This window comes from Globicephala melas, chromosome 3 (assembly GCF_963455315.2).
Source record: "Globicephala melas chromosome 3, mGloMel1.2, whole genome shotgun sequence".
Lineage (NCBI taxonomy): Eukaryota > Metazoa > Chordata > Mammalia > Artiodactyla > Delphinidae > Globicephala > Globicephala melas.
In genome coordinates, this window is record NC_083316.1 from 154,168,742 (window position 1) to 154,195,164 (window position 26,423).

Here is a 26,423-nt window from a genome sequence, read left to right on the forward strand (position 1 = left end):
AATGCCTGAGTGCAGACCTTGGAGGATGCTGATGTTATCCTGTGAGTAACAGGGACAGTGATGCTTGTAAAGCAGGGGAGTGACTTGTTCGGAATTGTGCTCTAGAAATTAAAGTATGATGTCACGCAGCGTGATTTGAGGGCATATGAGATCAAAGACAGGTAGGCTAGTTGGAAGACCATTCATGGTCATCCAGGTGAGAGATGAGGAGATCTGAAATGAGACAGAAACAGTGGGGATTACAAAAAGCGGTCTAACGTCAGAGATGTTTGAGAAGGAGGGTCTAGAGGACTTGAATATTGGTGAGACATGGGGGTGAGGGGGAGGGAGAATTGAAGGATATGCTCAGCTTTCTGACCCAGGTGAGTAGATGTGTGGTGGAGTGGGGGAGAAGAAATGTTCATTGTGGATATCCAGGTGGAACAGTCCAGAATGGGGTAGGACGTGTGGACCCAGAGCTCAGGAGAGCCTGGCCGAGAGTGTCTCCTGCCATGTGAATAGTAGTGAAGGAATGCTGGTGTTAAATGTTAACTCCAGCTACTTGTGAAGGAGTGGGGCTATGGGAGATGTGATGAACCCACGTGAGGCCTTTCCATCAAGGTCTCTACCTGCGGGATCACAGGACCGGGTTCTCGTTCCTGATCTCCAGTCTCTCTGGGAACCTTGCATGGACCACTACATCCATCTAGCCCTAGATTTGCTCTTCTGTGCCAGAATGATACCTGCAATGTGAGTTTATGGGAAGCTCACATGGTGATTTTTTTCTTAAAAAAATTACACGTGGTTACATGTCTATATGTTCACTGTAAAAAATCAAAACACGAAAAAGCAAAAGTTCCACTTTTTGTCTTGCCCATCCTTCCCTTCTCCAGCAATAACCACTCTTAAAAGCTTTCTGGGTGTCCATATAGACTGTTTCCTTTGCATTTACTTATATATGTATAGACTGAGATACACAAATAGTTTTGTTTTTGGTGTTTCCTCCCAACATTTTATTATGAAAAATTTCAAATGTACAGAAAAGTTGAAAGAATTATAGTATCAACACCCTCAAACCACCTAGATTCTAGAATTTACATTTTGCTATATTGCTTTATCACATGTTGATCCATTTATCCTTATTTCCCCGTATTCATCCATCAATTCATCTCTTTTTAAAAAGTATATTTTAAAGTAAGTTTTTGATATCAGGACACTTAATTCGTAAACACTTTAGCATACAGTGAATTGCACCAATCTAGAGTTTCCATTCTGTTAAGTTTTGACAAATGAATATACTTATGTAACCTAAACCTGTATCAAGAACATTATCATCACCTTCATGCCCCTTTCTGGTCAATCTCTGTCCCCACACTCCAGGAGCAGGCAACCATTCTCTCCTCCTCCTTCTTATTAGTATAGATCAGTTTTTGTTTTTTGGCTGTGTTGGGTCTTCGTTGCTCTGCGCAGGCTTTCTCTAGTTGCAGTGAATGGGGGCTACTCTTAGTTGCAGTTTGCAAACTTCTCATTGCAGTGGCGATCTTCTTGAACCAGGGATCGAACCTGTGTCCCCTGCATTGGCAGGCAGATTCTTAACCACTGCACCCCCAGGGAGGTCCTATAGATCTGTTTTTCCCATTCTAGAATGTTATGTCATTTACATTTCCATTTGAATCATACAGCATGTATTCTTTTATGTGTGGCTTCTTTCACTCAGCATGATATTTTTGAGATTCATCCATATGAATGAATTAGTAATTACTTTAAAAAACAGCTTTATTGAGGTATAATTGACATACAATAAACTATATATGTTTAAATTGTACAATATAAATTTTGACATAATGCAAATACCTTTGATACTATCACCATGATCAAGATAATGAACATCACCTCCCCCCCCATATTTTCCCCATGCCTCATTATAATCCCTTTCTCCAGTCATTCCTGCATAATCCTCCCAGCCCTGGCTTTTTGTCACTCTAGGTAGTTTGCATTTTCTAGAGTTTTATATAAATGGAATCATGCATTATGTACACTTTTATATCTGGCTTTTTTCACTCGGCATAATTATTCTGAGATTTATCTTTGTTGTTGTGTGCATCAACAGTTCCTTCCTTATTATTGCTGAGCAGTTTTCCATTGTATGAATACACCAAAATTTACCTATTCACCCTGTTGATGGACACTTGGATTATTTCCAGTTTTTGCAAATAAACCTGCTATGAGAAATTCCAGTCATTTGGATAATTGTTTCCCTTTACATTGTGTGTCTTTTTTATGGCTGCTTTAAAATTTTTTGTCTTTTATTTTTAGCAGTTTGATTATTATATTTCTGAGCATGGATTTCTTTGGGTTTATCCAGCTTGGGTGTTCACTGAGGTTCCTGAATCTGTAGATTTAGGTCTTTCACCAAATTTGGGAAATTTTCAATCATTATTTATTCAAATATTTTTTCAGCAGTTCATCCTTTTGCCTCTCCTGTAATTCCAATGACATGGATTTTAGACCATTAGGTATTGTCTTATTGTCTCACAGGTCCCTGAGGCTCTGTTCATTTATATCAATCTTTTTTACTTTCTGCTCTTCAGATTGGGTAACATCTATTGGTCTGTTGTTAAGTTCACTGATTCTTTCCACTTTCTTCTACAGTCTGCTCTTGAGCTCATCCAGTAAATTTTCATTTCAGTGATTATAGTTTTTCGTTATAAAAATTTTACTTGGCTTCTTTTCTTTAAGCTTCTGTTTATCTGCTGAGATAGTCTGCCTTCTATTTGTTTCAAGAGTGCTTGCCCTTACATCTTGGAACCTGGTTATAATAACTGTTTTAAGATCTGATAATTCCAACACCTGGGTCATCATGAATTGGTGTGTTAATTGCCCTTTTTTTGGGAAAATTGATCACAATTTGCTGGTTCTTTGAATATTAAACAATTTTGGATTGTATCCTGGGTATTTTGAGTATAATATCTTATGAGACTCTGAGTATTATTTAAATCTTGTGGAGATTTTTTTTTTTCTTAGCAGGCAGTTCACTTGGTTAGGTTTAGACTACAAGTTCCAACCTGCCCTCTGTGGGTTCTGATATCTGTTCAGTTTTCATAGCTGACTTGAGCCCTGGTCACTGACCTAACTTGTAATTCAGTTCTCAAAGCCTTTGGTATCCTGTTTGGGGTCAGATCCACGCATGTGCACCTTGGGGGGTGAGCCTAGGAGTTCATATACCACTTTAGGGGACCCTTATTCACAATCTCCTCTACACTCTCTCACTCCTCGGAGCCCCCTTCCTTGTCCTCTGGCTAGAATACCAGGACTGCAGTCTCCCTTCTCTGCACACTTTCTGTGAAGAAGTCTGCCTTCATGGTTAAGTGGTGGAAGGAGAGAGAGGAATAAAAAAGCACAGGGCTGCAGCTTCAAGACTGAAATCACTTGGGGCCAGGGCCATGATAGAAAACCAACCAACAAACCTGGACGTACTCTCCATTCTCTCTCTCCATTAGGGATTCCCTTCCTGCTCCTCAGACAAGAAAGGGAGGGCTTCTCTTGGAGCAATTTCTGTTGGTGCCCAGTATCCAGTTCCAGGATTTGTGCTGCCTTTGAATCCAGACCAGGAGCTATGGAGGCCAAGAACCCCAGGCAATCATTTGTACCCAGATCATTTGTACTTGAATTCTGGATTCTTCAATCTGTCCATCACCACTTATTTTTCAGACCCTCAGAGAGCCGCCCCACAGATTGTATCCAGAGTTTTTAGCTTCATTCAGTGGGAGAGACAGAGAGGGCTGTGCTGACTCTATCTTACTTGGAATCAGAATCTCTTAATTGTTTTAATGAAGATTTAAGAAACATTTGAAGTTGCATCATAATTTTTCCTGGTGGGAAGCTTTGTTTGAATAAACTGCCATTACTAGTAGCAAAATATTTCAGAGTAAGTTTAAGTTCTGCATTAAATTCAACTGAAATTATAATGGAATTGAATTAAATTTATAGATTAATATGAAGGAGACGTTGGTGTGTTTCTTCACTTCTTCAGATGATCTTTTATGTCTTTTAAAAGAGTGTTTAAATTTCCTTCATAGTGGTCTTTTACATACTTGTACCACTTGGTTAATTTATAAATAATTTTCATAACCACATATATCTTTGCCATTGTGTGTGATATCTTATTTACATTAATTTTGTGTTGGTTTAAGCTAGTGTGAACAAATGTAATTAATTTGTATATTTTTATAAGAAATATATGATCTGTATTTAGATTTCAAAATTTATAATTGAAAAAGTAGATCCACATACCTGAGTTATTTCAAATGTCTGTAAAAGCTTTCTAATAGGTACATCCATAGGTTACATGCTTATTATTCCACTTACAGGACATTCTGGAAAAGGCAAAACTATGAGAACAGAGAACAGATTAGTGGTTGCCGGAGGTGAGGAGTGGAGGAAGGGTTTAACTAAAAAGGAGATGTATGAGGGACAGTTTTGGGGCAAGAGAACTGTTTTGTGTCAGAATTGTGGTGTTGGTTATACTGCTCTGTGCATGTATCAAAACTCACAGAACTGTACACCAAAAGCAGTAAATTTTAATTAACTTCATGTAAATTAAAAAAAATAAAAAAGACTCCACAACTGAATAAGTTTAATAAATGTTGAACTTAACAACATTAAAAAAAGTTTTCTGATAATGGAATTGAGTATCAGTTGTTTAGTTTGAACTTAAAATTAGTTAAAGTGAAATAAAACTAAAAGATTCAGTTCCCCAGTCATACTAGCCACATTTCAAGGGCCCATAACCACAAGTGGCTAGTGGCTACTGTATTAGAAATGCAGTTCTAGAACAACGAGTATAAAGAGAAGAACCAGTTCTGTCTTGCAAATTTGGAAGGACTCACTTATAAAATAGGTGTGTTTTTTTTGGTCTAGTCTTGAGTTGGAGGAGGTCTTTGATGACCATTTTAATTAAAAAATAATTACCAATTTATTCAAATTATCTTTCCTCTTGTGCAGTTTTGGTATCTTAAATTTTGTCTCTGGATTTATCCATTTTGTTTAGGTTTAAAAATTATTAGCATTTTATAAGTTATAAATATCTGTTCCTTTACTAATCTTTCCTATTATCTTTTAATCTACAATTATCTCTATTGTATTCCCCCTCTCATTTCTTTGGATTTGGTCTATTGTTCTTTTTCCAACTTTTTGAGTTGAATGCTCATCTCATTTATTTTTAACATTACTTGTTTCACAATAAATGTATCTAGAGATATATATTTTCCTTCAAGCACTGTGTTAGTTGAGTCCCACAAATTTTAACATCTCCATGGTTCAGTTTTTTTTTTTTTTTTTTTTTTTTTTTTTTGCGGTACATGGGCCTCTCGCTGTTGTGGCCTCTCCCGTTGCAGAGCACAGGCTCCGGACGCGCAAGGTCAGCGGCCATGGCTCACGGGCCCAGCCATTCCGCAGCATGTGGGATCTTCCCGGACCGGGTCACGAACCCATGTCCCCTGCATCGGCAGGCAGACTCTCAACCACTGTGCCACCAGGGAAGCTCCATATGGTTCAGTTTTAAATATTTCTTAGTTTGCTTTCTGCTAAGAGTTATTTAGTAATACATTATTTACTTTCTTTCTTTGTTTTTCCTTTTCTTTTTTCCCTCCCAGCTCCCTTCCTCCTCCTTCCCTCTCTCCCTTCCTTCTCTCTCTTTCTTTCTTTCCATTTCCATTAGGGTTGGAGAACACAGTTGGTATGATATTGAATTTTTGGAATTATTAAAGTGTCCTTTACGGTGCAATCATATGTTTGCTTCTTATAAATGTTCTGAATGTGCTTGAAAATTATAAGATTCTGTTTATTGTGGCTATAGACACATACACACATATACATTTAAAAAGCATTGTGCAGGTCTTTCATATCTCTGCTTATTTTTTTTATCTGCTGGGTTTATTGGTTTCCGAGAGAGGTGTGTTAAAATTATTGATTCTATTACTTCCTACCATTCTCTCAGTTTCTGAGAATGTATGTTAGCATTATTGACTTATTATTTCTCTTAAAAATTCTTCCAGTTGTGGCTTTCCATAACTCAAGATTCTAAGTTTTGGGCCAAATATGCCTGTGTGGATATATTTTTTTCTATTAGGGTAAATGTATATGTAATTTTGCTAGATATTGTCAATTTCTGCTCCACAGGGTTATAAAATGTGGGCTTCCTACCCAAAGTATATGAGAGTGACAGTTTCCCCAAAACCTTGCCAATAGGGTGTATGGTTAAGTTTTTAGATTTTTGTTACCGTGATGGATGAGAAATTATATCTCAATGTAGTTTTAACTTGCACTCCTCTTATTATAAGCTAAGTTGAGTCTTTTTCATAGATTTGAATGGCATTTCCATTTCTTTTTCTGTGATCTGTCTCTTCATTTCTTTTGTCCATTTCTCTATTGGGTTGTTGATTTTTTTTCTTTTCAACATTTAGAAGATCCTCATATATTAACCATAATAATTCCTTGTATTATAAGTTTCAATTTTTTTTCTCATTTATCTTTTCACTTTGTGGTGGTTTTTGCCATGCAATTCATACTTTAATGTAATCAAATATATACGTCTTGTCCTTATTGGTTTTGGATTTTGAGTCATATTTAGGAAATCAGAATTTTGTTTCAGATGAGAATCATTGTGTGAGAAAACCTCTGAGGACCTTTGCCTGAAATGATTTCTTTTTTTATTACTCTCTCATATTGGAGTAAAATTTGCCTGGATATTTGGCTAGGTTCAAGTTTCTTTTACTTTGAAAAATTTGACTTGCTCATTTTGTGTCATTCAGTGTTCTACTGAAAAGTCTGATGTCAATCAGGTTCTTATTCAGTAGTAGGTGAACTGTTCTTTTGTTTAGAAGTTTGCAACTATTCTCAATGTCTTTGATCTGCTTAAATGTCATTATACTGTATCTAGCATGGTGTTTTTTCCTTATATCTCCTCTGTGTCACCCTGTGACTTTTTCAATTCAAGAACTTCCATCTTGCTTTGATTCTGGGAAATTTATATCCATTTTTGTTTTCAGGAATTTCTTCTGATTCCTTCTTATCTTTCTTTTGTGGGTCTGTTATCATCTAAATATTGACATTTCTACCTCTATCCTCTAAATCTCTTTCTGTCCCTTTTAATATTTTCTAACCCATTACCCTTTCCAGCTTTCTTCTGGGAGAACTCCTTCATCTGATATTCCAAATGACCAATTCTCTTTTCAGTACTACCTCTTGTATTATTTACACCATCTATTGTGATCTTGATTTCTACTATTACATTTTTGATGCCTAATTTTCCACTTATTTTTTATAGTACTTTTTGTTCTCATTTCCTGTTGCTAACATAGTCCCCTGAAGTTTCCTTAAGCTTATTTAAAGTCTCTGTTTGTCCTCTCTAACACTTTTGCTTCAGATGATGTATGTTATCCGTCTCTCTCTGTCTCTCTAGTACCTGTTGGTGCCTTTTGAGCTGATTGTACTCCTTGCATGTCTAGCTATTTTGAGGGTATTGGACATTTAAGCTGGCCATGAGATTGAAGAAGGGCTGTCTGAAGGTGAGGTTCTAGACTGGTGATTAAGGAGTGAAAGGGGATGGGCCCCACGATGGACTCTGAGATACCACAGAACCACCACTGATCACTCCTTGTTTGCTGCCACCACCGGGCATCTCTTCAGCTCTGAAATTTACCTTCGAATCCCCATGTTTAGAGGCAGCACCAAGAAGAGGCAGTTTCTATAGGTTGTAATCCTCTAGCCATGGGAACTGGAGTGAAAAAGTGGAGGAGTGATGCCCTGTGAGCCTACACCTCTCTTCATCAACTTTTTTTCCTAGCAATATGTTTCTTATTGTGATAAAATATACACAATATTTTATAATGTGATAACAGTTATCATTTTAACCATTTGTAAGCATAGAAGTCAGTGGCCTTAAATAATTAAATACATTCACAATGTTGTATATCCAGCACCAGTATCTATACCACAAATTTTTTCATCATCGCCAGCATAAACTCTGTACCCATTAAACACTAGCTTCCCTTTCCCCCTTCCGACAGCTGCTGATAACCTCTATTCCACTTGGTACCTGATATAAGTGGAATCAGGTAATACTTGTCCTTCTGTGTCTGGTGTATTTCACTAAGCATGTTTTCAAGATCCATCCATGTCAAAATTTAACTAAATTGATTGTGGCAATCATTTTGCAATATATATGTATTTCAAGCCATTATGTTATACACCTTAAACTAATACAATGTTATATATCAATAATGTTTCAATACTGCTGGAAAATTTTCATTCCTTTTTATGCTGGAATAGTATTTCTCCATCAGCTTTTATCTCAGCAGAGTTTTACACTGCCCTGACACCACCTCACGATCTGCAGCACCCATGGTCCAGGCAGTTACCACAGGTTTCTAGGGAGGACGTGGTGTCCCAAGGAAATGGGTGGGTTGGGGGCTGGGGGGTGAAGTAAAAAACTCTCTTCAATCTGTCTTCTCACTGCAGCTTCTGGCTTTACTTAAGTTTTTGTCTTTTCAGCGCTTTCTCAGAGATTTTTTTGGGGAAGGGGAATGGTTAGTTCCTGGTATTCATGCTTCCTTCTCCATTCTTGGGAGCAAGTCTGCAGCTTTGGTTTGCAAGTTGGCAGGAAGCAGGGCCATTGTGGCCTCTGGATTTTTTCTTTATCTTTAAAATTCCAATTTTATTTTATTTTTTTAATTTCAGTTCTATTGAGATATAATTGACATACTGCATTGTATAAGTTTAAGGTATACAGTGTGATAACTTGACTTAACATATATTGCAAAATAATGTTTACTTAACATCCATCATCTCATATAGATAGAAGAAAAAAAGAGAAAAAAAAATTTTTTCTTGTGATGGAAACTTTAGGATCTACTCTCTTATCCGCTTTCAAATAGACTATACAGCAGTGTAAACTATAGTCATCATGTTGTATATTTCATCCCCAGTGGATTTTGAATTATGGTTTGAAAGGCCTTTCTTCCATCTAGTGGACACTTTTAATCTGGAAACTCGTATCCTGCTTTTCTGGGAATGGTTTCAGATTATATCTTTGATAATCCTGCCTGCTTAGTTTCCTTGGATTTCTGTTTCTGGAACTTATATTATTCTTTTATTTTATGTCTTTGGGGTTTTCTTAAAATCCATCTTCCTGCCCCACCATCTCAAGATTCTAAACACTTCTATATTTTGCTTTAGTACTATTATAGTTTTATTCTTTGTATCTATATATTGATCTGTCTGGAATTTATTTTTGTGTCTGATATGATACAAGATATAAACTTCTTCCCCAAATGTTAGCCATTTATTCAAACACATTTATTCAAAAGTCCATCTTTCTTCCACTTAACTTGAAATGCAAAATATTGATATTTTGTATGTTGAGATTATAGCTCTCTATTTTATTCTTTTATTAATTCTTCACTTACCAATTGATTCTCCTGAACTTTCTAGGCAGGCAGTCACATCTTTTGCAAAATATTGTCAGTTTTTTTTTCTTTTCCAACATTTATATCTTTGTCTTTTGCTGATTGAATACTTCAGGCTATGGCATTTGTTTCTTGCTATAGGTTTGTGGGGAGACATTTTTTAATTTTATGAAGTTAAACAATCTTCTTTCTATTCTTCAACTTTAAAATAAAATCAGGAATGGGATCAACCAGTATAAAATGCCTTATAGACACAGGTATCCCCCGCTTTATGCCACTTCACTTTTGCAAAGACTTGCATTACAAAGACCTGTTTTTGCTTTGAACTGAAAGAAATCTGAAGAGGATTTTTGCTTTTACAAAACAGTCAAGAAGCAAAAATAGCATTCAGCATTTGTTTTGCAGCCAGACGAGCTGGTATAGAGGCAGCCACTTCCCTGAGCATTAGAGCGGCCCCACCAAGCTCCCTCCCTGGGAAAGATACTCAGCACCTCAGCATGGAGCTGCTGAAGCTGTGAACCATGTCTGTGAGCATCTGTGCTTTACCTCGATTTATTCTGTGCATGCTTTAGCAAGATGTATCCTAAGGTAATCGCTTCCTAGCTTTATTGCCCCCTTTTTTTGTTTTACGAAAGGTTTCATAGGAACGCTCTACTTTTGGAGAGTAGGAGAAACCTGTGTTTATCGAGATAGTAATGAAATTTCTCTCACTGATCTGTTAATGTGGTAAGAAGAGATTTTTTACTCTTGAACTATTCTTGTATTTCTTTTTTAAAAAAATTTATTTATTTTTGGCTGCTTTGGATCTTTGTTGCTGTGCACGGGCTTTCTCTACTTGAGGCGAGTGGGGACCACTCTTCATTGCGGTGCGCGGGCTTCTCATTGTGGTGGCTTCTCTTGTTGCGGAGCACGGGCTCTAGGCGTGCAAGCTTCAGTGGTTGTGGCATGCGGGCTCAGTAGTTGTGGCACACGGGCTTAGTTGATCCACGGCATGTGGGATCTTCCCGGACCATGGCTTGAACCCATGTCCCCTGCATTGGCAGGTGGATTCTTAACCACTGCATCACTGGGGAAGCCCCATCCTTATATTCTTGAAATAAGTTCCACTTGGTTATTACTATTATTCTTTTAATAGAATGCTGGATTCTATTTACTAATATTTTATTTAGAAATTTTGCATTTGGTTTGTAAGGAGATTTTTTTCCCTCTTTTCCCTTTCTTCCTTCCTTCCCTCCTTCCTTCTTCTCTTTCTTTTCTTCCCTCTGTCCATCTTTCTTCCTTTTAAAAAACATCCTTGTTTGTCTAGTTTTGGTGTCATGATTATGGCAGCCTCCAAGAATATTGTGGTCAGGGAAGGCAAATTTATACCCCAAATATGTGTCTGTCTCTGTTCGGACAAATCGCTGTCCCCTCCATGATAGAAGTGCCCAGTGTAATCACCTGGAGTGGGCTGAGTGGTCTCCCTGGGAAATGGTGCCATCATTGCATCTGCCTTTGGCAGGGTAGGCACTCAGCAGTGGCTGTGGCCAGAGCAGTCTCTATGAAGGAAAGTCTACACAAGAGCTTCCATGGCCACTTTGTACCTAGACCTAATGGACAAGCACTGGGCGGCTGGGGAAGAGGCTGAATGACATCCATAGAAGGGGTATGAGAACATTCTCTTCAGGGGATGGGTGCCGTCTTCTAGGTAGTCTGCTTCATTCCAAGTTCCTGACCAGCTGGCCAATCTGTTAGCCACTTCCCGTGAACCACTGTAGACCCATATCATAGGCCATCTTTCCTTCCATACAACATGGACCACCAGATGCCTTGTCTGAAATTCTGCCTTTGGGAAGGTCTCCCCTCCCTACTCTCTTTCAGGGTTTTCCCTGAGTGGCTGTCCACTTCAGGCTGGTGCTGGCATATTGTGCTTTTTTCCTCTTCATTTTCTGGTCACAGGGAGTCCCCACGAGATCATGGAATAGCTGCAGGCATGGCAGCAAAGCAGTAGGGGCAGGTCCTGTGGGATGTGACCCATAGGTAGTTTATTTGGGCCTTCTGGAGCCACTCAGACTGTCTAGCATGTACCACTTCCATGTTATAATGGAATGCTTCTGGGAACACCCAATTTTATGATTTGGTGGGTCAGATAGCACCCAGTTCCTAATGGGCAGTTTGGTAAAATTATTTCATAAAGAGGTTATATTTTTAATTAGATTTATCATTCACTGGTATTTCTTGTATTGTTTGTCTTCTCCTATCTTGAGGTCATTGTTCTGATTTAATTTTCATGTTCATGAGACTATTCTTGAGTTATTTCCTCAGAAAGGGCATATTTATGGTGGACTTTATGAGAAATATGTTGGAAGTGTGTGATTGTCTTTGGCAAGTATCCTGTTCTTTCTTCCTGGAAACTCCTAAGATTTTCTTTTGACAATCATAGTTCAAAAATTTTACAGGAAATGTCTATACTTATGACTTTAAAAGTTAGCTCTGCTTGGTACTTAGCTTGGCATTTTCAATCAAAAAATTCAAGCCTTTTTTTCAGATAAGGGAAGTTTTCGTGTATATTTTTTAACATCTTTATTGGAGTATAATTGCTTTACAATGGTGTGTTAGTTTCTGCTTTATAACAAAGTGAATCAGTTATACATATACATATGTTCCCATATCTCTTCCCTCTTGCGTCTCCCTCCCTCCCACCTTCCCTATTCCACCCCTCTAGGTGGTCACAGCACTGAGCTGATCTCCCTGTGCTATGCGGCTGCTTCCCACTAGCTATCTGTTTTACATTTGGTAGTGTATATATGTCCATGCCACTTTCTCACTTTGTCACAGCTTACCCTTCCCCCTCCCCATATCCTCAAGTCCATCCTCTAGTAGGCCTGTGTCTTTATTCCCATCTTACCCCTAGGTTCTTCATGACATTTTTTTCCCCTTAGATTCCATATATATGTGTTAGCATACGGTATTTGTCTTTCTCTTTCTGACTTACTTCACTCTGTATGACAGACTCTAAGTCCATCCACCTCACTACAAATAATTCAATTTCATTTCTTTTTATGGCTGAGTAATATTCCATTGTATATATGTGCCACATCTTCTTTATCCATTCTTCTGTTGATGGACATTTAGGTTGCTTCCATGTCCTGGCTATTGTAAATAGAGCTGCAGTGAACATTTTGGTACATGACTCTTTTTGAATTATCGTTTTCTCAGGGTATGTGCCCAGTAGTGGGACTGCTGAGTCATATGGTAGTTCTATTTGTAGTTTTTTAAGGAACCTCCATACTGTTCTCCATAGTGGCTGTACCAATTCACATTCCCACCAGCAGTGCAAGAGTGTTCCCTTTTCTCCACACCCTCTCCAGCATTTATTGTTTGTAGATTTTTTGATGATGGCCGTTCTGACCAGTGTGAGATGATATCTCATTGTAGTTTTGATTTGCATTTCTCTAATAATTAATGATGTTGAGCATTCTTTCATGTGTTTGTTGGCAGTCTGTATATCTTCTTTGGAGAAATGTCTATTTAGGTCTTCTGCCCATTTTTAGATTGGGTTTTTTGTTTTTTTGTTATTGAGCTGCATGAGCTGCTTGTAAATTTTGGAGATTAATCCTTTGTCAGTTGCTTCATTTGCAAATATTTTCTCTCATTCTGAGGCTTGTCTTTTGGTCTTGTTTATGGTTTCCTTTGCTGTGCAAAAGCTTTTAAGTTTCATTAGGTCCCATTTGTTTATTTTTGTTTTTATTTCCATTTCTCTATGAGGTGGGTCAAAAAGGATCTTGCTGTGATTTATGTCATAGAGTGTTCTGCCTATGTTTTCCTCTAAGAGTTTGATAGTTTCTGGCCTTACATTTAGGTCTTTAATCCATTTTGAGCTTATTTTTGTGTATGGTGTTAGGGAGTGTTCTAATTTCATTCTTTTACATGTAGCTGTCCAGTTTTCCCAGCACCACTTATTGAAGAGGCTGTCTTTTCTCCACTGTACATTCCTGCCTCCTTTATCAAAGATAAGGTGACCATATGTGCATGGGTTGGGCATTTATGTATTTACTTAACAAACATTTTTGAGCACCTCCTCTTTGCCCAAATTCAGACACTTAGGTTATATCATGAACAATACAGAGAACCCTGCCTTCATGGAACTTACATTTTAGTGGGAAGAGACAGATGATTAGTAAAGAAGTAGATTCCATAATATATTCAATATTTGAAGATGATGAGTACTAAGGAAGAAGGAGACAAGTAGGGTAGGGTAAGGAGGGTTGGGAGTGGTGATATAGGGATGATCTGCAATTTAAAATGGGGTGCTCAGGGTAGGCCTCTTGAGAAGGTGAGAGTTAATAAAACAAGGTGAGGGAGTGAGCCTTGCAGGACCTGGGGAAAGAACATTCTACGAGGCAGCTAGTGCAAAGGCCCTAAGAAGGGAGTGTACCTTGTGTGTTGGATGAAGGGCAAGGATGCTCGTTTGACTGATACAGAGTGGGTATGGGGGTTCTGATGGGTAACAGAACCTGTAGGGTCTTGTAGGCCACAGTAAAGACTTTGCATTTACTCTGGCTAAAATGAGAAGCCATTGTAGTGTTTTGAGACAGAAGAATAACTTGATCTGACTTATTATAAAAGGAAGAGGAGATTAGGGGTGGGATGGAGTGGGAGGTTGGGGTTAGCAGATATAAGCTATTATATATAGAATGGATAAACAACAAGGTCCTACTGTATAGCACAGAGAACTATATTCAATATCCTATGATAAACCATAATGGAAAAGAATATAAAAAAAGAATGCATATATGTGTATAACTGAGTCACTTTGCTGTACAGCAGAAATTAATACAACATTGTAAATCAACTACACTTCAGTAAAAAAAACTTTGTAGTATAGTTTCATAAAAAATCAGAGGATCTCTCTGGCTAACATATTAGGCATAGACTGTACAGGTATAGATTGTATAGGAATAGATTGTAAAGGTAGAAGCAGGAGACCTAATAGGAGGTGCTTCTTTAACGATAGGTGATAGTGGCTGGGATCAGGGTGGTAGCTGTCGAGGTTGGTAGCAGTGGACTCTAATGGTTAGTAGAGTTGCCACAAGCTGAAATGAGGAATGCTATGAGAGTAAATCAATAATTAAAAAGAAAATAAATTTATTTATTTTATTTTTGGCTGCGTTGGGTCTTTGTTGCTGTGCGCGGGCTTTCTCTAGTTGCCGTGTGTGGGGGTTACTCTTCGCTGCGGTGTGCGTGCTTCTCATTGCGGTGACTTCTCTTGTTGTGGAGCACGGGCTCTAGGCACGCAGGCTTCAGTAGTTGTGGCACGTGGGCTCAGTAGTTGTGGCTCGTGGGCTTAGTTGTTCAAAGGCATGTGGGATCGTCCCGGACCAGGGCTCGAACCTATGTTCCTTGCATTGGCAGGTGGATTCTTAACCACTGCGCCACCAGGGAAGCCCAAGAATTTGGTTTTGAATATGTTAAGTTTGAGAAGTCTAACATCCCAAGTGGAGATGTTGAGTAGGTAGTTGGATATTTGAGTCTAGAATCCAGGAGACAAATTTGGCTGAATCTACAAATTTGGGAGTTATTGGCATAGAGATAGTATTTAAAGCTATAAAACTGGATGAGGTAACTTTATTGGTCAGGATAGGCTAGGCTTCTGCCTTGGTAACAAATAGCTCCCAAATCCCAGTGGCTGACACACAGATGTTTATTGCTCAATGATATGAAGCTTGATGCAGGTCTGTGCTCATTTCCAGGACATCTGTCTTATAGAGTGACTCAGTGATCAGGCTGCTTTGGTTTTTTGGTTCCACACATCAACGTGAGGATTTCTCTGTATAGCTGCAGCAGGAGAAAAAACAGCTAGAGAGTTGTATGCCAGACTTTGCTGGGAAGTGACCCATCTCTTCTGCTCAGTCTGTTGGCCAGAACCAGTCCCATATGGTCTTCTAGTTGCTGGAAATGTGTGGGAGGAGATGTGGATGTCCCCAGGGAAGGCAAGTAGATAGAAGGAAAAGAAGGTCATGGAGAGGAAGAGGAGCCAGCAGAGGAGATGGAGAAGAAATGTTCAGGGGGTGGAAGGAGTTCCAGGAGATGGTATCCTGGAACCCAAGGATGAAAATGTTACAAGGAGGAGGGGGTGACCAAGATGGGACAGTAAGATGAGGACAGGCCATTGGATCTAGGTGGAAATGATCTGTAACCTTGAGGAGAGAAATTTATTACTGCCGTGTGCAAAAGCCTGGTTGAAGTGAGTTAAAGAGAGATGGTGGGTGGGGAGGGAGGAGTTTGAGACAAGTATAGACAAGAAATGGGACAGATGTTGGCAGTGGAAGTAAGTTCAAAACTAGGGTGTTTTGGGGACTTCCCTGGTGGTCCAGTGGTTAAGACTCCTTGCTTCCACTGCAGTGGGTGTGAGTTCGATCCCTGGTCGGGGAACTAAGATACCTCATGCTGTGCTGTGTGGCCAAACCCCCCCCCCAAAACAAAACAAAACAAACAAAAAAGACTAGGGTGTTTTTGCTGGTTCTTTTCAGCTGGGAGAGGTAACAGCATTTTTATATACTGTTGAAGAAGATCTAGTAGAATGAAAGAATGAGAACTGATGATGTAGCAGACCGAGAGCAATGTTGTTGGAACAGGGCACTTGAATAGGTAAGGAGGGACTGGCTGTGGGTGGCAGCCTGGACAGTCCATCTCAGGGAGTGGGTGGAAGGTAGAAAAGGTGGACAGATTCTGGTGGAAGGGGGCTGGCAAAGGCAGAATATTGGGGGTTGAGGAAGAGAGGGGTAAGTGTGAAACAGCCTCTGGAGACAGGGGATTGGACAGACCAGGGAAATGCAATGTGACCTGGGCAGGACAAATTGCCTCTTGAGGTTCACGGTCTGGAATTGGAGTGAAGCCCGTCAGGTCCATGTGGCTTGTGATTTTCCCAGTCATCTTCTGCTGGAGAGTTGGATTTAACATGGTTAAGGTTTCATCAAGAAAGTTCAAGGAAGTGAGGAGGGGCAGGAGTTTGGGGTGTGTGCAAGGGAGTGATAATCATGATAATGTTAGCTCTTCTTTTCGACCTTTGGATCATGAATTATGTTGCCAGCAGCATCCATTTTATTTTTCATTACCTCTACTGAATTTTATAATTTGAATGTATGTATATATGTTATGTATGTATGTATATAGAATAAAAACTGTATTAAAAATAAAGTATACAAATATATAAAAATGTATAAAGTTAAAATTGTAATAAAAATCTAAAAAATAATTGTAATGAGAACTCTTAAGGAGAGTCAAGAAGATATCACAAAGAAACAATAAGAAAAAACAAAGATTTTGGAATATATCTATTCCAAATCTATATCTAATTTCTGTCTCTATCTCTATCTACCTATATAGACATAACTGTCTTCTTAAGCGTTCTCATTACAGTGTTTCTTGTGTTTCTCTCAAAGCTATTTTTTGTTTCCTCTCTGAAGTCTGCCTCTCCTGGAGCCACCTGCTCTGATGGTGGGCCTCTGTCCCCTTCCCTCAAGCCACTGGGTCCTTTGTATCAGTGCTCTCACTGTGGTCCTGGACCAGGACATTAGCATCACTTGGGAGCTTGTTGGGAATGCAGATGCTCAGGCTCCGCTGGAGACCCCCTGAATCAAATCTCTGGGGGTGGGGCACAGGAATGTGCATATTTACTAGCTCCCCAGGGATTCTGTTGAGAACTGCTGCTTATATCCCTGTGGCCTTTACTCTCCTACTCATGTGAGGGATGTGGGCCCCTCCAGACCTGCACTGGTGAGGATCGGGGGCTCTTGGCCAGCTGCACTAGGGAGCTGGCATGAGGCATGGAAGCAAGTCCTTCCTTCTCTAGGGGTGTGGGGACAAGAGAATGGTGAGTGAGCTGGCCAACAAAGGTCTGGCTCCACATTTCTCCACTTCTCCATGTGTATGTTTTGGGTTGAGTTGGCACCCAGCCAGCCCTGTGCATGTTAATTACTGTTCTTACCTCACTGTTCTCACTGTGATCCTTGAGGGCTTTCTCAGGCCTCTTCCTGGCCCAACAAAGGTAGGACACTGAGGTCTCAGACCCGGATATAACACAAAATCAGCTGAGTTTCGAAATGGATTTAAAGAGCTTACGGGCTTCCCTGGTGGCACAGTGGTTAAGAATCCGCCTGCCAATGTAGGGGACATGGGTTCGAGCCCTGGTCCGGGAAGATCCCACATGCTGCAGAGCAACTAAGCCCATGCGCCACAGCTCCTGAGCCTACTCTCTAGAGCTCACGAGCCACAACTACTGAGCCGCCTGCCACAACTACTGAAGCCCAGGCGCCTAGAGCTCATGCTCCACAACAAGAGAAGCTACCACAATGAGAAGCCCCCACACCGCAAAGAAGAGTAGCCCCCACTCGCCACAACTAGAGAAAGCCTGTGCGCAGCAACGAAGACCCAATGCAGCCAAAATAAATAGATAAACTAAAATAAGTTTTAAAAAAAAAGAACTTACAACCGAGGAAAGACTAATTTGAAAATCAAGGTTTTTTTTTGATTTGCTTAAGCTAATCCTGAAGGACTCTTGTCTAAACATTTTTATGTGTGAAGAACTGAGTGGGGAAGATGGCAGGTTGATGTGGGAGCTGAGAGATAAGTCCACTGCCTGGGAGCCTGGCGGGACTGTGTGTGGGCTGTGAGTGTGTGCAAGAAGTGCCATGAGCCTGAAAAGCCTGCTGGCTGCAGGGTCCCAGCACTCCAGCACCCCAAGGGCTGGGGACAGGGAGAGGAGCTGAACAGCCTGGGTCTCCTGAGAGAGAACCACAGGGACGTTCTCAGTGGTGACAAAACACGAAGAGTGCTTCCCCAGCAGGTGGCCGTGGCTGGGGGTGAGCTTCAGTGGATGCAGTGGGCACAGATGCCAGTCCATCTTGTGCTGCCTTGGAGGATGCTGGTGGAGCTGGGACCAGGCATCCATTTCCTTGAAGCCGGGGCTCCACCTGAGGAAAGGGGGACAGGGTGGGATGAATCTGCCTGAAATGTCCGAGTGACCTTAGATGGGACTGAGTTTTCCTTCAGGGGACTAGATGAGGTGTACAGAAACTGGAATCAGAAATTCAGATTGCGTTATGAAAAATAGAGAGTTAGGTTTTGAACATGTAACTTTGAGACTGAGAATTTGTACTTGTTATTTATTTATTTATTTATTTTTGCGGTACGTGGACCTCTCACTGTTGTGGCCTCTCCCGTTGCGGAGCAGAGGCTCCAGACGCGCAGGCTCAGCGGCCATGGCTCACGGGCCTAGCCGCTCCGTGGCACGTGGGATCTTCTCAGACCGGGGCTCGAACCTGTGTCCCCTGCATCGGCAGGTGGACTCTCAACCACTGCACCACCAGGGAAGCCCCGTACTTGTTATTTTATACTTGAATGTGAAAATATCGTGCATACAGTTGGTGCCCAGTAGGTGCTAGTTAACGTCTTTTCACTTATGCACAGAGCCTACATATGTGCCCACACATCAATGGAAAGGATAATGGAGCAGAGAAAATGTCCAGGTGATGCTGTCATACTATTTTTTTAAAATAAATTTATTTATTTTATTATTTTGGCTGTGTTGGGTCTTTTGTTGCTGTGCACAGGCTTTCTCTAGTTGCAGTGAGCTGGGGCCACTCTTTGTTGTGGTGTGCGGGCTTCTCATTGCGATGGCTTCTCTTGTTGCAGAGCACGGGCTCTAGGCATGTGGGCTTCAGTAGTTGTGGCACGTAGGCTCAGTAGTTGTGGCTCATGGGCTCTGGAGCACAGGCTCAGTAGTTGTGGCGCACGGGCTTAGTTGTTCCATGACATGTGGGATCTTCCTGGACAAGGGCTCGAACCCCTGTCCCCTGCATTGGCAGGCAGATTCTTAACCACTGCGCCACCAGGAAGCCCCTGTCATACTATTTTCATTCAGAAATTTGTTTGCCTTTTAGCACATTTTGGATCATACCATGTAGATGATTTTTATAACTTAGAGGTAATCATTAGTACAGATGATTAAATTCTTAGTTGATCAGAAGACCTAGGTCTGAATCCTGGGCTCACCACTCCCTAGGTGTGGAACCTTGAGCAAGTACTTTATCTCCAAGAGGCTTCCTTGTCAATGGAGATAATGCCTGATTCACGAAGCTGGTGGACAGCAATGAATGTCTCTTGAGGGCTTATACCTACCTACCTGGAGTTGTGCTAGGCAATTTAATAGGAGTTTTTTAAACAGTAGAGCAACTAACATAGGGCTAGGCACATATGCAGAAGACAGTGAAAGAGTAATTCTGTTCTCCCATGTACACACACAACACACACACCACATGCACACACACCACATACACACAACACGTGCACCCCAGCAGTACACACTGCAGGCACACATACCACAAACATGCATACTATAGACACGGTGCATGTACATACACAGACAACAAATACATGCATGCACACACAGACACCTAGACATACAATACATGCACACACACCACACAGGTGAAACACATGCACACATGCCACAACCTCACATATACCACGTACCACCCACCCACACACTTGTATCACATGCACACACAATACACATCACACATATGACCTATGTGAACACACACACGCACATACTCCACCACACACACGTACATACACTCCATACTTTCCATGCATACACACAAGTGTGGTAGCCAGGAACTGCAATAATTAGAAATACCACCAAGTGGCATCATGACACTTTTAATCAGGCATTTTTACTTGTCTGTTTTTATATAGTTGTGATTATACTCTCTATTAGTTCTCAAATGTTGCCAAAACTGTTTTCCTAAAAACACTAAGATGTCATTTGCCTTTTTTCACTGTTTCTCCCAGGAGTATACAGTGGAATTTTCCAGAGACTCCATTTTGTGTGACATTGCAACAGATTGAAGGCTGAGGCAGATCTGAGAATCCAGCTGTCTTCTACTAAGCCAGACATTAAAGAGGTTTGTAAATGTAAAATAATGCCACCCTTCTCACTACATTTTTAGAAGACATAGTTATTTTTCATAAAAGTGTTATTTATATTAACATGTATCGGGTTTATTATTGATATTTTAAAATAAATAAGTAAATATTTCAAAATCTCCTCAGTTTCACTTATACAGTTAAAATCGATAGATATAACTCACATAAACAAAAGTTATTTAGGGGGTCTGCAATATATTTTTTTAAGAGTATAAATGTATCCTGAGGCAAAAACATTTGACAGTCGCTCTTCTATATGTAATCACACGTCCATAGATACATTTCAAGGTTTTTCTTTTATTATAAATTTATAAAGTACCAACACATTACAGAGAAAGGGAAAATCACTTTTAAAAAATACATATTTAATTTTTTATTACCAATCAAAAATAAATTCCATATATTGTCTAGCAAATATTATCATTGTTTTGTGATGAAAGACACAAGGGTTGTAACAACAAAACTCCCTGAGAATCAAACTCATAACAATGACAAAATAAATCACAAAAATATACAAATTAAGATCATATGCAAAATTAATATAAGTTATTTGCTGTGATGGCTGTGACTTGCCTACCCATTTGGAGGCCACTTGGGAAGGTCTCCTGTTCATGGGAAGACACACAGGGGTGGACTGGTTCTAGGGTATGGCCAAGAGATGAGAGAGAATTGCTATTGATGTTTTGCCATGTTTTGACCCAGTGTTTCTGCACATATTTCTGCACAGCTGAGGTGTTCTGGATATAAGCTCAGAGTCCCAGGTTGCATCAGCCAAGTCCTGTCTTGTTGATGTTGACATGTGCATGTGGCGGCTCGGAGCCTTCACCTGCTCAACCTGCAGCCCAGGATCCTAGGCGGGCCATGCCCCTCAGTATTTTAATGGCCTTCAATGGGTCTTACTTGAATAACCCTAGTTGCCTCTAGGTTGTCACCTGTGCATTCGGGCTAAGGTGTGTCCCCAGGTGATTTTACCTGCAGGCAGCAGCCCTCGGGCCCCCTGCCTTTGTCCCTCTTGGCCTTTGTGGGGTGTGGAGGGTGTCTCCCATCCTGTGAGGGGGCCATGGTCTTGTGGTGCCCTGTTCCTGCTCCTCTGACCTCTGCTCACTCTGCCCTCCCGGGTCAGGGCCCCTGCCATGACCTGCTGCTCCACTGATGCTATTTTCAGGCTCTTTGTGGGCCCCATGGTGTCCACTTCTTTAGCACCTGTGGCAGGGCCAGCTCCCAGGACCTTCCCATGCATCTCTCTCCTATGACAGAGCTGAGAAAAGCCTGCCTGGCCCACGTTCACCTCTCAGAGGGTATAGATTGCTGGAACTGCAGAGTTACATAAGACTCTTGGCAAGCCAAGGTGGGAAGGAGGTTCCTTGAACAGAGCAGCCAGTGAAGGGGGACTCCACCCTGCCTCCCCAGGGCCCATGGGACTCCAGGCAGGGCTGCCCAGGAGGGTTCAGGGCCAACCTCCTGCTATTGATACTTCTGCTCACCAGCACATGCCCTGTTGTTCCCTCTGCTCACCTGCCTTCTTCAGCCTCCTTCCCTACCATGCAGCAGACATGTTTCAATGTGATTGTGAGCCCAGTTGAAGTTCTTTCCTATGATTCGTCTGGGCCCTCAGAAAAATCTAGAGATGTGCCCAGACCCTGAACCCCACGAAAAGTGTTCCAGACTCTTCATGAGAGCACCGAGCTTTGTCTGCCCAGAGCCCGCTGAGTGTTGGGGGCTGTCCAGCTCCACAGATGAGCCTATCTGTCCCTCAGCTTCAGCCGGATACCATATCCAACTCCACACGTATACATTTTAAAATTGAGGTATAGTTCAGTCAAATGCACAGATCTTAAGTGTATAGATAGATGATTTTTGACAAATATTTATATATCTGTGTAGCCAACTCCCCAATCAAGGTATAGAACATTGTCATCACTCTAGAAAAATTCCCGTCAGCCCCTTTCCAGTGTATGCATCTCCCCCCTGCCCCCATCCTGCTCCCCAAACAACCACTATTCTGATTTCTATTCCAAAAGATTAACTTTTTTTTTTTCTCCTGGTTTGAACTTCATATTAATGTATCAAAGTATGAACTCTTTTGGATCTGGCTCCTTGAGCTCAAAACACTGTTTTTAAGGTTCTTCCTTGTTTTTGCTTGTATCAGTAAACCATTCCTTTTTAAAATTGTCAAGTAGTATTCCACCATATGAATATACCACAATTTGTTTATCCATTTTCTTGTTGATAAGCATTTGAGTTGTTTTCAATTTTTTCTATTATGAATAAAGTTGCAATCAACATTCTTGTACAGGATTTGTGTGGACACATGTTTTCATTTCTCTTGGGTCAATACCTAGGGGTGGAATTGCTGGGTCATAAGGTAAGAAAATGTTTAACAGTATAAGAAGCTGTCAAACTTTTCCACAATACTTGTATCAATTTATACATCTTTTTAATGTGAACATCTTAGTGTGTGTGTAGTAATATCTTATAGTTTTAATTTGCACATATGTTCAATTTTACATATATATATATATTTTACTTATTAGTGTATTTAAACTCTGCCTTATTCTAAGAAGGATTTAAGGCAGTTAATTTGCTTTCTATATTTTTTCTATAATATACTGCCTTATATCATAATGTATTTTCAAAGTATTTAAAAAATGATTGTGTACTTTTTAGAACAGTTTGTACCTCTTAATCCCCTGTAATGCTCCTCTCCGCTTCCCTCTTCCCAATGGTAACCACTAGTTTGTTCTCTATATCTGTGAGTCTACTTCTTTTTTGTTCTATTCACTAGTTTATTGTATTTTTTAGATTCCACATATAAGTGATACCATACAGTATTTGTCTTTCTCTGTCTGACTTATTTCACCTAGCATAAGAACGTCCAAGTCCATCCATTTTGCTGCAAATGGTAAAATTTCATTCCTTTTTAACGGCTGAGTAGTATTCCATTGTATATATACACCACATCTTCTTGATCCATTCATCTGTTGATGGACACTTAGGTTGCTTCCATATCTTTGCAATTGTACATAATGCTGCCATGAACATTGTGGTGCATGTATCTTCGTGAATTAGTGTTTTTTTCATATATATACCCAGGAGTAGAATTGCTGGGTCATATGGTATTTCTATTTTTAGTTTCTTGAGAAACCTCCATACTGTTTTTCACAGTGGCTGCACCACTTTACACTCCCGCCAACAGTGTACAGAGTTCCCTTTTCTCCGCATCCTTGTCGACATTTGTTATCTTTGGTCTTTTTGTTGATAGCCATTCTGACAGGTGTGAGGTGATATATCATTGTGGTTTTGATTTACATTTCCCTGATGATTAGCAATGTTGAGCATCTTTTCATGTGCCTGTTGGCCATCTGCATTTCCTCTTTGGAAAAATGTCTATTCAGTCCTTCTGTCCATTTTAAAATCAGTTTTTTTTTGATGTTGAGTTTTATGAGCTGTTGTATTAGGCGTTAATATGTTGGATATTAACCCCATATCGGTCATATCATTTGCAAATATTTTTTCCCATTCATTAGGTTATCTTTTCATTTTGTTGATGGTTTCCTTTGCTGTGCAAAAGCTTTTAAGTTTAATTGGGTCCCATTTGTTTATTTTTGCTTTTATTTCCTTTGCTTTAGGAGACAGATCCAAAAAAATATTCCTACAATTTATGTCAAAAAGTGTTCTGCCTATGTTTTCTTCTAGGAATTTTATAGTATTTGGCCTTATATTTAGGTCTTTAATCCATTATGAGTTCATTTTTTATATGGTGTTAGAGAATGTTCTAATTTTATTCGTTTACATGTGGCTGTCCAGTTTTTCCAGCACCACTTCTTTTTTTTTTTTAAGATTTATTTAATATTTTATTTTTTTTTTGTCTGCGTTGGGTCTTTATTGCTGCGCGCAGGCTTCCTCTAGTTGTGGTGAGCAGGGGCTACTCTTCTTTGCAGTGTGCGGGCTTCTCATTGTGGTGGCTTCTCCTGCTGCGGAGCACGGGCTCTAGGGGTGTGGGCTTCAGTAGTTGTGGCATGCGGGCTCAGTAGTTGAGTCTCGCAGGCTCTAGAGCGCAGGCTCAGTAGTTGTGGCACGTGGGCTTAGTTGCTCCACAGCATGTGGGATCTTCACAGACCAGGGCTCAAACCCATGTCCCCTGCTTTGGCAGGTGGATTGTTAACCACTGTGCCACCAGGGAAGTCCCTATTTTTTTTTTTTTTGATAAATTTATTTATTTATTTTTGGCTGCGTTGGGTCTTTGTTGCTGCGTGCGGGCTTTTTCTAGTTCTGGCATGCGGGGGCTACTCTTTGTTGTGGTGTGTGAGCTTCTCATTGCGGTGGCTTCTCTTGTTGTGGAGCACAGGCTCTAGGTGCGCGGGCTTCAGTAGTTGTGGCTCATGGTCTCTAGAGCACAGGCTCAGTAGTTGTGGCACACGGGCTTAGTTGCTCAACAGCATGCGGGATCTTCCCGGACCAGGGCTTGAACCCATGTCCCCTGCTTTGGCAGGCAGATTCTTAATGATGGCGCCACCAGGGAAGTCCCGAGCACCATTTATTGAAGAGACTATCTTTTCTCCATTGTATATTTTTGCCTTCTTTGTTGTAGAGTAATTGACCATAAGTGTGTGGATTTATTTGTGAGGTCTCTATTCTGTTCCATTGATCTATGGGCCTGTTTTTATGCCAGTACCATTTTGTTTTGATTACTGTAGTGTTGTAGTATAGTCTGAAGTCAGGGAGTGTGATTCCTCCAGCTCTGTTCTTCTTTCTCAAGATGTTTTGGCTGTTCAGGGTTTATTGTGCTTCCATACAAATTTTAAAATTATTTGTTCTAGTTTTGTGAAAAATGCCATTGGTATTTTGATAAGAATTGCATTGAATTTGTAGATTGCCTTGTGTAGTATGGTCATTTTAACAATATTAATTCTTCTAATCCAAGAACATGGTTTATCTTTCCATCTGTTTGTGTCAATTTATTTAATCAGTGTCTTATACTTTTCCAAATACAGGTCCTTTACCTCCTTAAGTAGGTCTATTCTTAGGTATTCCCAGGGATGCAAGGATTTTTTAATATCCACAAATCAATTAATGTGATACACCACATTAACAAATTGAAGAATAAAAACCATATGATCATCACAATAGATGCAGAAAAAGCTTTTGATTTTGACAAAATTCAAAGTCCATTTATGATAAAAACTCTCCAGAAAGTGAGCATAGAGGAAACATACCTCAACATAATAAAGGCCACAGGTAACAAACCCACAGCTAACATCATACTCAGTGGTGAAAAGCTGAAAGCATTTCCTCTAAGATCAGGAATAGGACAACGATGCCTATTCTCACCACTTTTATTCAACATAGATTTGGAAGTCCTAGCCACAGCAATGAGAGAAGGAAAAGAAATAAAAGGAATCTAAGTGGGAAAGGAAGAAGCAAAACTGTCACTCTTTGCAGATGACATGATACTGTACATAGAAAATCCTAAAGGTGCCACCAGAAAACTACTAGAGCTCATCAATAAATTTGGTAATGTTGCAGGTTAAAAAATTAATATACAGATATTTGTTGCGTTTCTATACACTAACAACGAACTATCAGAAAGAGAAATTAAGGAAACAATTCCATTTACCATTGCATCGAAAAGAAGAAAATTATTGTGCATTTTTAAATGGTTGCATAATAATCCAGAATGTGAGTGAATAGTATACTTTCTTTTGGCTGTTTTAGGCAGTATGCATGGAGGTTAGAACAATGGGCCCTGGAAACAGCAGTCTGGGTTTGAAGAGAAAGTGACTCAATCTCTCTGAGTCTCAACTGAGAGCATGTTGTGAGCATAGAATAAGAAAATGCATGTGAAAACCTTAGTGGAGTAATGTGCAGTAAATTCTTCTTTCTGTTATAAACCACATTACCCTTGTGCACAAAGCTTTTTTCCTTATTTAAGATTACTCCTTTAGGATCAATATTCAAAAGTGAAATTACTGGGTCAGTAGATGTGAGCATTTTTAAGAATCTTGA

At 40.2% G+C, this 26,423-nt stretch overlaps 1 long non-coding RNA gene across 1 annotated transcript in view; it reads left to right on the forward strand.

Moving 5' to 3' along the window:
- Nucleotides 1-22,561, forward strand: part of LOC132597129 (uncharacterized) — a 35,602-nt gene extending 13,041 nt beyond the window's left edge. The window contains exons 3-4 of the long non-coding RNA XR_009563521.2: nt 20,283-20,395; nt 21,145-22,561. This is a non-coding gene — a long non-coding RNA (uncharacterized lncRNA). The remainder of the gene's footprint in view (nt 1-20,282; nt 20,396-21,144) is intronic.
- The last annotated feature ends 3,862 nt before the right edge of the window (nt 22,562-26,423 follow it).